General features: G+C 35.7%; 1 non-coding gene across 1 annotated transcript; it reads right to left on the bottom strand.

Annotated features, from left to right (window-relative positions):
- Window positions 1-7409: 7409 nt before the first annotated feature.
- On the bottom strand, window positions 7410-7516 carry LOC147934033 (small nucleolar RNA R71). The gene has a single exon (XR_015573320.1). It is a non-coding gene; the product is annotated as a small nucleolar RNA R71 (small nucleolar RNA).
- Window positions 7517-7729: the final 213 nt, after the last annotated feature.

The following is a 7729-nucleotide window of genomic DNA, read 5'->3' as shown; positions in this document are numbered from 1 at the left end:
TCGACACTCTTCTTCAGCAGTGGCTAATGATACAAATGTTTTGTATATTGACTGGTTTGTTTTATTGTTTGTTGATTATGGCATGAAGGGATCTTAATACATGTGTGTATAGCCCAATAGATGGGAGGATTGCCTCACTAAGTATTTATGGTAATACTTACACCTCTATTTTTGTTGTGGCGCAAGTAAAGGTAAAGTGTGATCGTGGAATCAAAGCTATGAAGAGGAGGATGTTCTAGAGGCTCGGTTGAATTCTCTGTGTCTTTCCTGCATTTGACACCGACTAGTGCTGCCACCGTTGAGGAGTCTTCTCCTCTCTCGGACTGCCGTGGCGTTTGTACAGTTTTGGTTCTATTTTGTTCTTAAGTTGCGGCCTCGCTAGTCTCTATGGAGGTTATTTAGTATTGGACTCTACTTTGGTTTGTGGATTAGCTTAACTTAGTGGTTGAATCGGAGTAGCAAGTGAGACCTTAGGAATGTTTAGTGTTTGTTGTTTTGTGTTGCGTATTTTGCTCTATGCTAGCCGACTTCGAAGAAAGAAGATGTTAGAGACTAGAGTGAGCTATCGTTACTGTTTCCTTTGGTTCGTGTGGTTCGACTCTGAGAGAGTTCATGGATTAGTTTTGAAGAGCCGATCTCTCATGACGTGGGTGGATTAGTTTCTCGGGCTACCGGGGAAAGGTTTTCAATCACTGTGGTTATCCCATGAATCGGTACCATTGCCGTTTGCCTTCCCGTATCTTCTTCCTTGGGATGTCTTCTAGGCCGGAGATTCTTCGGAATCTGTTTATCACTTCATTGACTTCAAAATGTCATTTATTTTTGTTATTGTCGACGGAATGAATGGTCTTTCATTGCGTCTATGTTCTTATATCTTTCTTTTTTCTCATGGGACCAAATAGTGGGATTTACTTCATGTAACTCCTATTCATTTCCATTTTAAATAAAATATGTACAATTCTAACCAAAAATAAATACCTTTTGTGGAAGTGGGAAGTTAAACATACATCTTAATAGCTTTGGAATCTTCGGAATCGTTTATCACTTCATTTACCAGGTTTTACCGAAATTTTCTAAATATGTATTTTTATTTATGTATCTTGGAGTTCGTATCTGTTTTCAGTCACACATTATCGATAATATATTTGTTCTAATATCAAATATATTAAAGAAAGTAACAGAAAAAAATGTAAAATTATTGAATATGTCAGGAGGAAATACGTATCTATTTTAACTTCAAGAACACAGATAAAAACAAAAAAATGGTATATATACTAGATTTATAGTGGTTCACCCTCAATGTGAGAGATATGTCCTAATCATGGCGCTGCAGATTTCACTCAAATCAAATATATTCGGGAATATGATCTTCCAATCTCTCGTTGTACTGCTTTCTATCTTCGATACTCTTAGGAAACCGCTACAAAGAATATAAATAAAGAAAACCCCTAAGACAAACAAAGCAAGCATGAGCCGAAAATGTCCTTATAAAACGTTCTTAGATAACCATATCTACATTGACAGACTCGAAGATAGGTTCACAGCATCAACCATGCGTTCACAGAATAGAACATACATTTACAGCATTAACCATGCGTTCACAATAGATCATACATTTCTATTTGCTTAGATACTTCATATATCTGTTATATTGAACTTTGTCTCCACCACTCAAATAAATGTATACGTAAATTATATAATGCGATCTTATTTTTAAAAAGTTTCTAGAGATGTAACATTGAACCAAAAAAAAAAGTTTCTACAGATGTAACATTAAACCAAACAATGATTCTTTTATCGTAATAACCATGCTTCATATGCAATTAGCTTTATATGCTGTTTTATTTAAGCAAACTAAAGTCGCTATGGCGATGAATCCATTAGTCTTTGTTCTTAGACAACGAGTGGTCTGTGTTCAGTTTCATTGTCACTCAACAACCAAGCCCCTTCATATTTTATAAAAACAAAGTCAACTCTTTGTTTCTTTTTAATCTATTTTTTTCCGTTCCATCTCGTTTCTGTATAGATTTTGCATTGGAATAAATGTTATATTTGTATCGAATGAGCTAATGTCCAAAAAGAATTATGGCAGTTTTCTTTTTACTTTTATTTTCATATCAAAAGTTTGTTTCTTTCGTTTTTTCATTTTTTGTTGTTCGCATCGGTGGTCGGATAATATAAGGATTTTTTGGCAAGATTTTAGGCAAGTCAACTTTAGAACATTTACGCCAAAATCCAAACACGTGGGAGTGTCTGTATTAATTTTTATTATATTATTCAGAAATCTTATAAATCTTAGGAATTTATTTTCTCAACTTAATAATTTTCAGTGCAAAGAGTTGGATTGTAAAAATAATTTTTTTGTTTAAATATACAAGGTTATATTATATATGATATCAACACAAAAACCTAAAAGGGTATTTAATTTTTATTAGTGTGTGGAAATATATTATATACTAAAAAAAGCTTCACGACGGAATGCATGGGTAAAAATAATAAATTATACATTATTTATAACTAATATATTTAGTTATTTAAAAATAAATTTAATAATAATTATCATAAATATTATTATTCAAATTATTTACTATTTATTCTATCATTGAATATTATGGTAAGAACTTCATAAGGATTCACATAGAAAATATTAACGAAAAGATAAATGAATTCAGTTGACCAGAAATATATTAAAATTCGTATCGATGTATTATTAAAGTAAATGTAAAATTTAAAAGTATAATAGAAAACTTACAAATTTGACACACATATAGAATTACTAAAGTAAATGTAAAATTTAAAAGTATAATAGAAAACTTACAAATTTGACACACATATACAATTACTAAATAAATTGCATTATAGAATGGATGAAAAATCAATAAAGTTAAATTATATGATTTAATTAAAAAAATTTGTGAGTTTATTTTTTTAAGAACAAACAAATTAATTTTAAATCGACATAAGTTCCACCAGTGATACGGTGAAGATTATATATTTTGTATAAGCTTATCATTCATCAGACTGTATACCATCCTCATTCATGTAATTTCTTTCCAGATTATTTCATTTGCCCACAAAGGCATCATAAGCAATTATGATGGTCACAACAAAACTTAATAAGCAAAATATAATGTAAATTAAACATGATAGGTAAAAGATAAACACTCGGTTTAGATTTTTGATGGAGATGATGAACTTATCAAATTATGATGACCAAAACAATGACGTGAATTTACATATTTAGTACATAATTTTTTTGTTTTGTGAAGAGCAAAAATACATTATGATTTTTTTTGGATTTGCAAAGATCAAACTTTTTAAACTTGACAAAAAACCAAATGTGTACATATATGAGTAATGTAAATATATTAAAATTCTAAACTAATGGAAAATACAAAAAGAAGTAATCGCACATCAAAATAAAAGGTGATAGTGATTTGAACCAACACCAACCTGGAAATATCATATGTATCTAATGAATATTTGGTTTTATGTCCATCATTTGGTTGACTACTCAAAGACTAATATGAATTTTAGAAACTTAATAAAATAGACATGCTAAACAGGATTTGCCAAATTCAAACCATGAAGAAGAAGTAGAAACTGAATGTAAAGAAATTAGATATACTTTGTGCAAAAATGAGCCTTAAACATGTTCATTTCTGCATATGCTCCAAATTTTAAATTAAATTATAAAATTTCATATTACAAAATTTATAAAATTATGTGAGATGATAATATAATGTTTGATGAAGATTTTGCTTTGATACTTATAGAGAAAAATATTTTTGTTCTTTAAGTTTTGTTTATGCAGTAATACTTCAGTAGTATCATGAAATGTTTTCAGTTTTTTTTCAAGGGACTTATGGTTACATTTCTAATAATAAATATACCATAAATTTTGATTGTGGTTTTTTATATTTATTATAAAACATAAATGTATGGCAATTAATACATTAAAGTGTATCATGAGAGTTTTTTTTTTTAACAACAAATAAAAAGATTAGCTCATGTGAGCCAATTGGGAAGAGAGTCGTTTACAAAATTAATAACATGCGGTGGGGTACGAACATGTCGTGCCAAATGATCTGCAAGCACATTATACTTCCTAGAAATCAAGGTCAAAGAGAAGGTAGAAAATTCTGCCATGTCCACCTTGATGTCTTCGAGATATGCTGAGTAGGATGGCCAATCGGAGGGAGAAGACACCATTATCACCAAATCTGAACAGTCTGTATAAAAGGTTACGTCCAAGAAATCATGACATGTCATGCAACAAATAGCCCAAACAAAAGCTTCGACTTCAGCAAGCAGTGGGGATAGGTTACGGTGGTAATTTGAGGCGCCCATAAGCGAGGAGGCCCCCTGAGACAAACGACAGACCCATTGACCCCCCCCCCCCAAGGAATAGGTCGTGGAGTAACAAGGAAAATCTCCTCTTCCTCACCCTGAGCCTCTGACCAAGTATTTGCCTCACTTGCCGCTAGCCATGCCACTTCATCCAGTCTTTCTACCTCATTCTCAAACACCTTTGCATTTCAGGCTTTCAAAATATACCATATAATCCGAGGAAAGGTTGGGACCTGAGAGCCTGGATTTTTTGCTTCTAAGAAATGATCCATATTTGCATACACTAAAGGGCTGAGAAACGCTAGGATACCCGTTGGAACATAGGATAGAGCCCAAGCCTGCCGCGCTGGCGGACAATTGAAAAGAGCATGATTTATAGTTTCCCCCTCAGCCCCACACCGAAAACAATCCAAATCACAAGAAATACCCCGTCGTTTTAAATTAACAGTCACCAAAAGACATCCATAGAGGACCTGCCACATAAAATGATGTGATTTTGGTGTACATCGGGTTTGCCAAACACTAGCCTTGAGAGACGTAATATCTGGACCATAAGCAACCACTTGGGTCTCATGAGAGACAGCCATACGTGTCGTATGATAGCCCGACGTAACCATATACTTACAAGATTTTGTAAAATGTCAACCTAGCGAATCTGGTTGTTGATTAATGCTCAGAGGGATAGATCCAATCAAATCAACATCGGCCGGAGCAAAATAGTCGACAAGTCGATCCATACGCTAGGCGTTGTTCGCACGATCAATAAGATCATTAATTTGAAGCAAAGGATCCTTAAATGAATCCTTACTTTGTGATGGTCTCGGAATTGGGTTGGAACCCAAGGATCTGTCCATATAGAATTAGTATCCCTAGAGCCAACCTGATAACTCTCTAATTTATATGCTTTTAGCATTTTTTTTTGTCCATATTTTGCATTGTTCATACCTCTAACTTAGCATTTTTAGGTCATTAATTGTAGGAATTCACTTTTAGACCATTTAGGGTGTTGCATTTCTGCATTTGCATATTTTGGATGAAAACAGGTGCTAAAGAGCCAAAAATGGGGAAAAACAAGGACAATCTGAGCATATACCCGAAGGAGCCATCGAGCTGCAAGAACAAGTCTGAACCCCAACACGATCGAGGAGGATCCAAGAGCATGAAGAACAACCTGAAGATCCACCCGAGGAGTAACCCGATTTCACCCTCGTGTACGCCATCGAGTAGACCATCGGGCAAGTCTGGAAAGCTAGGTCAAAGGGGTTTCCATATATAAACCCCTCCTCTCCTAGCTCGCAAACAAGCACGCCACAGACCCTCAAACTAGAGAGCGAAAGCTTCTGTGAGAGAACTGAGCGACTCAAACATTTTCCTTTTCGTTTTTGCATTTTTTATTTCATAGTTTTTATAGTTTTCTTAGATTTCTATCTTGTACTCTTTCTACTCTACCCTATCTTTTAATACAATGCAATTTTCATTCATTTTCGTTATTATGTTCCTTGTTGTCATGTCCGAGTAGTGTAGTAAAGTTTCTAGGGATGGGATAGATGATTTTGTGTTCTTGATCGGTTAGGATGCTTTAGTTTGATTGTAAATGATTGATAGATTTCCTTCTAGGTTGGTGTTTTTAATGCTGTCAACAGACCGATAGGTTGAGATTAGATCTAGGGTGTTTCAGCGACCGAGAGGTGTAGATGAGATGCGTGAGTTAGCCAATGCTAGAGGTTTACTTGACTCTGAGTAAGAAATTAGATGAGTTTGAATTTACTGACAATAATGAATCGTTCTTAATGCCTGCTTGTTCATATTGCTAGTGCGAGAGTGTGGTAAGTGATCAAGGTTGATTGTTGCTAGTGCGAGAGTGTGGTGACAAGGTTTTAGAGATTCATTGTCTAGGAAATAATTGCTTGAGGCATGTAAGGCATCCGTACTAGTCTAGAATACTTGGATTCGATTACCCCATCCTTAGGAGCTTTCGTATTTTATTTGTTTACATTTTCTTTACTTACTCAACCACTTACCCGATCAGGTACACGACAACCTGCATCGAGTACTACCTCGAGCTGTTCATATCTCATTTGCTTACTCGATCATGTACTCGATTGCTTGCTTCGAGTGCTTAGGTCGTGTGGTTTCTTTGTTTACATTCTTTTCATTTATTTATTTTAGGACTGTTAGAATAAAAACCCTATCTGCTTGGCTTGACTTGTATTGTTCTGATCATATCCTTCCTACTAGCAATAGACAACCATTTGGATTGATAACCCTTTGTACTACAACTGCATAGGGAATTGATACCCTAGGTGAAAACTTGCTTATCAATTTGGCGCCGTTGCCATTTGGTTGATTTTATTTTGCTACGATTAGGATTTCGGCACTTGCTAGATCAAGTTCTATTTGTTCATATTGGTTCGGAATCTGACTTGTTTGCTTTCGCTCTTGTTTGTTTTGAATCTTAGGTACAAACCCGAGCACCTACCCGACCCGTCACTCGATCACCTGGATCGGGTAGACCCTCGTGTATACACTCGGACACCTACCTGTGCATGCAAACACTATCCAAAGGTAGCCTGAGTCCTTTCATCGACAACATCGACAGACCTAGGCTACTCAGACAACAACAAGTTCAACAGGAACCAACAATCATTGAGGAGACGATGAATAATTAGAACAGTCCACCAGCTCCTCAAGCAAGGACCAATATAGGAGCAGGAGATGCTCCATCTACTCACACTCAACGGAATGGCATTGTGCCACCAGCTGTGCAGAACAACAATTTTAAGATCAAGAGTAGTCTCATTTAGATGATACAGAGTAATAAGTTTCATGGATTCCCAATGGAGGACCCATTGGATCATCTGGATGAATTTGATAGGCTCTGTAGCCTCACTAAGATTAATGGAGTTATTGAAGATGGATTCAAACTCAGGCTTTTCCCATTCTCTTTGGGAGACAAGGCACACATCTGGGAGAAATCGCTCCATAAAGAGTCCATCACCACTTGGGAAGCATGCAAGAAGGCATTCCTAGCCAAATTCTTCTCCAACTCCAGAACCGCAAGGCTGAGAAATGACATTTCCGGCTTTGTTCAGAAGAACAACGAAACGTTCGGTGAAGCTTGGGAACGTTTCAAGGGATACACTACTCGATGTCCACATCACGGTTTCAGCAATGCTTTGTTGCTAAGCACACTTTACAGAGGAGTGGTCCCCAAAATACGGATGTTGCTGGACACCGCAAGTCATGGTAACTTCCTCAATAAGGATGTCGATGAAGGTTGGGACCTAGTGGAGAACTTGGCTCAATCTGACGGCAACTACAATGAGAAATATGATCGCTCAGTGCGATCTACAGGAGAGGAAGATGCCAAGTACAAGAG

The sequence above is a fragment of the Camelina sativa genome, chromosome 11, assembly GCF_030686135.1.
Source record: "Camelina sativa cultivar CO46 ecotype springtype chromosome 11, ASM3068613v1".
NCBI classification, from domain to species: domain Eukaryota; kingdom Viridiplantae; phylum Streptophyta; class Magnoliopsida; order Brassicales; family Brassicaceae; genus Camelina; species Camelina sativa.
Note: the sequence above shows the minus strand (reverse complement) of the source record. Positions and strands in the feature narration are given on the sequence as shown.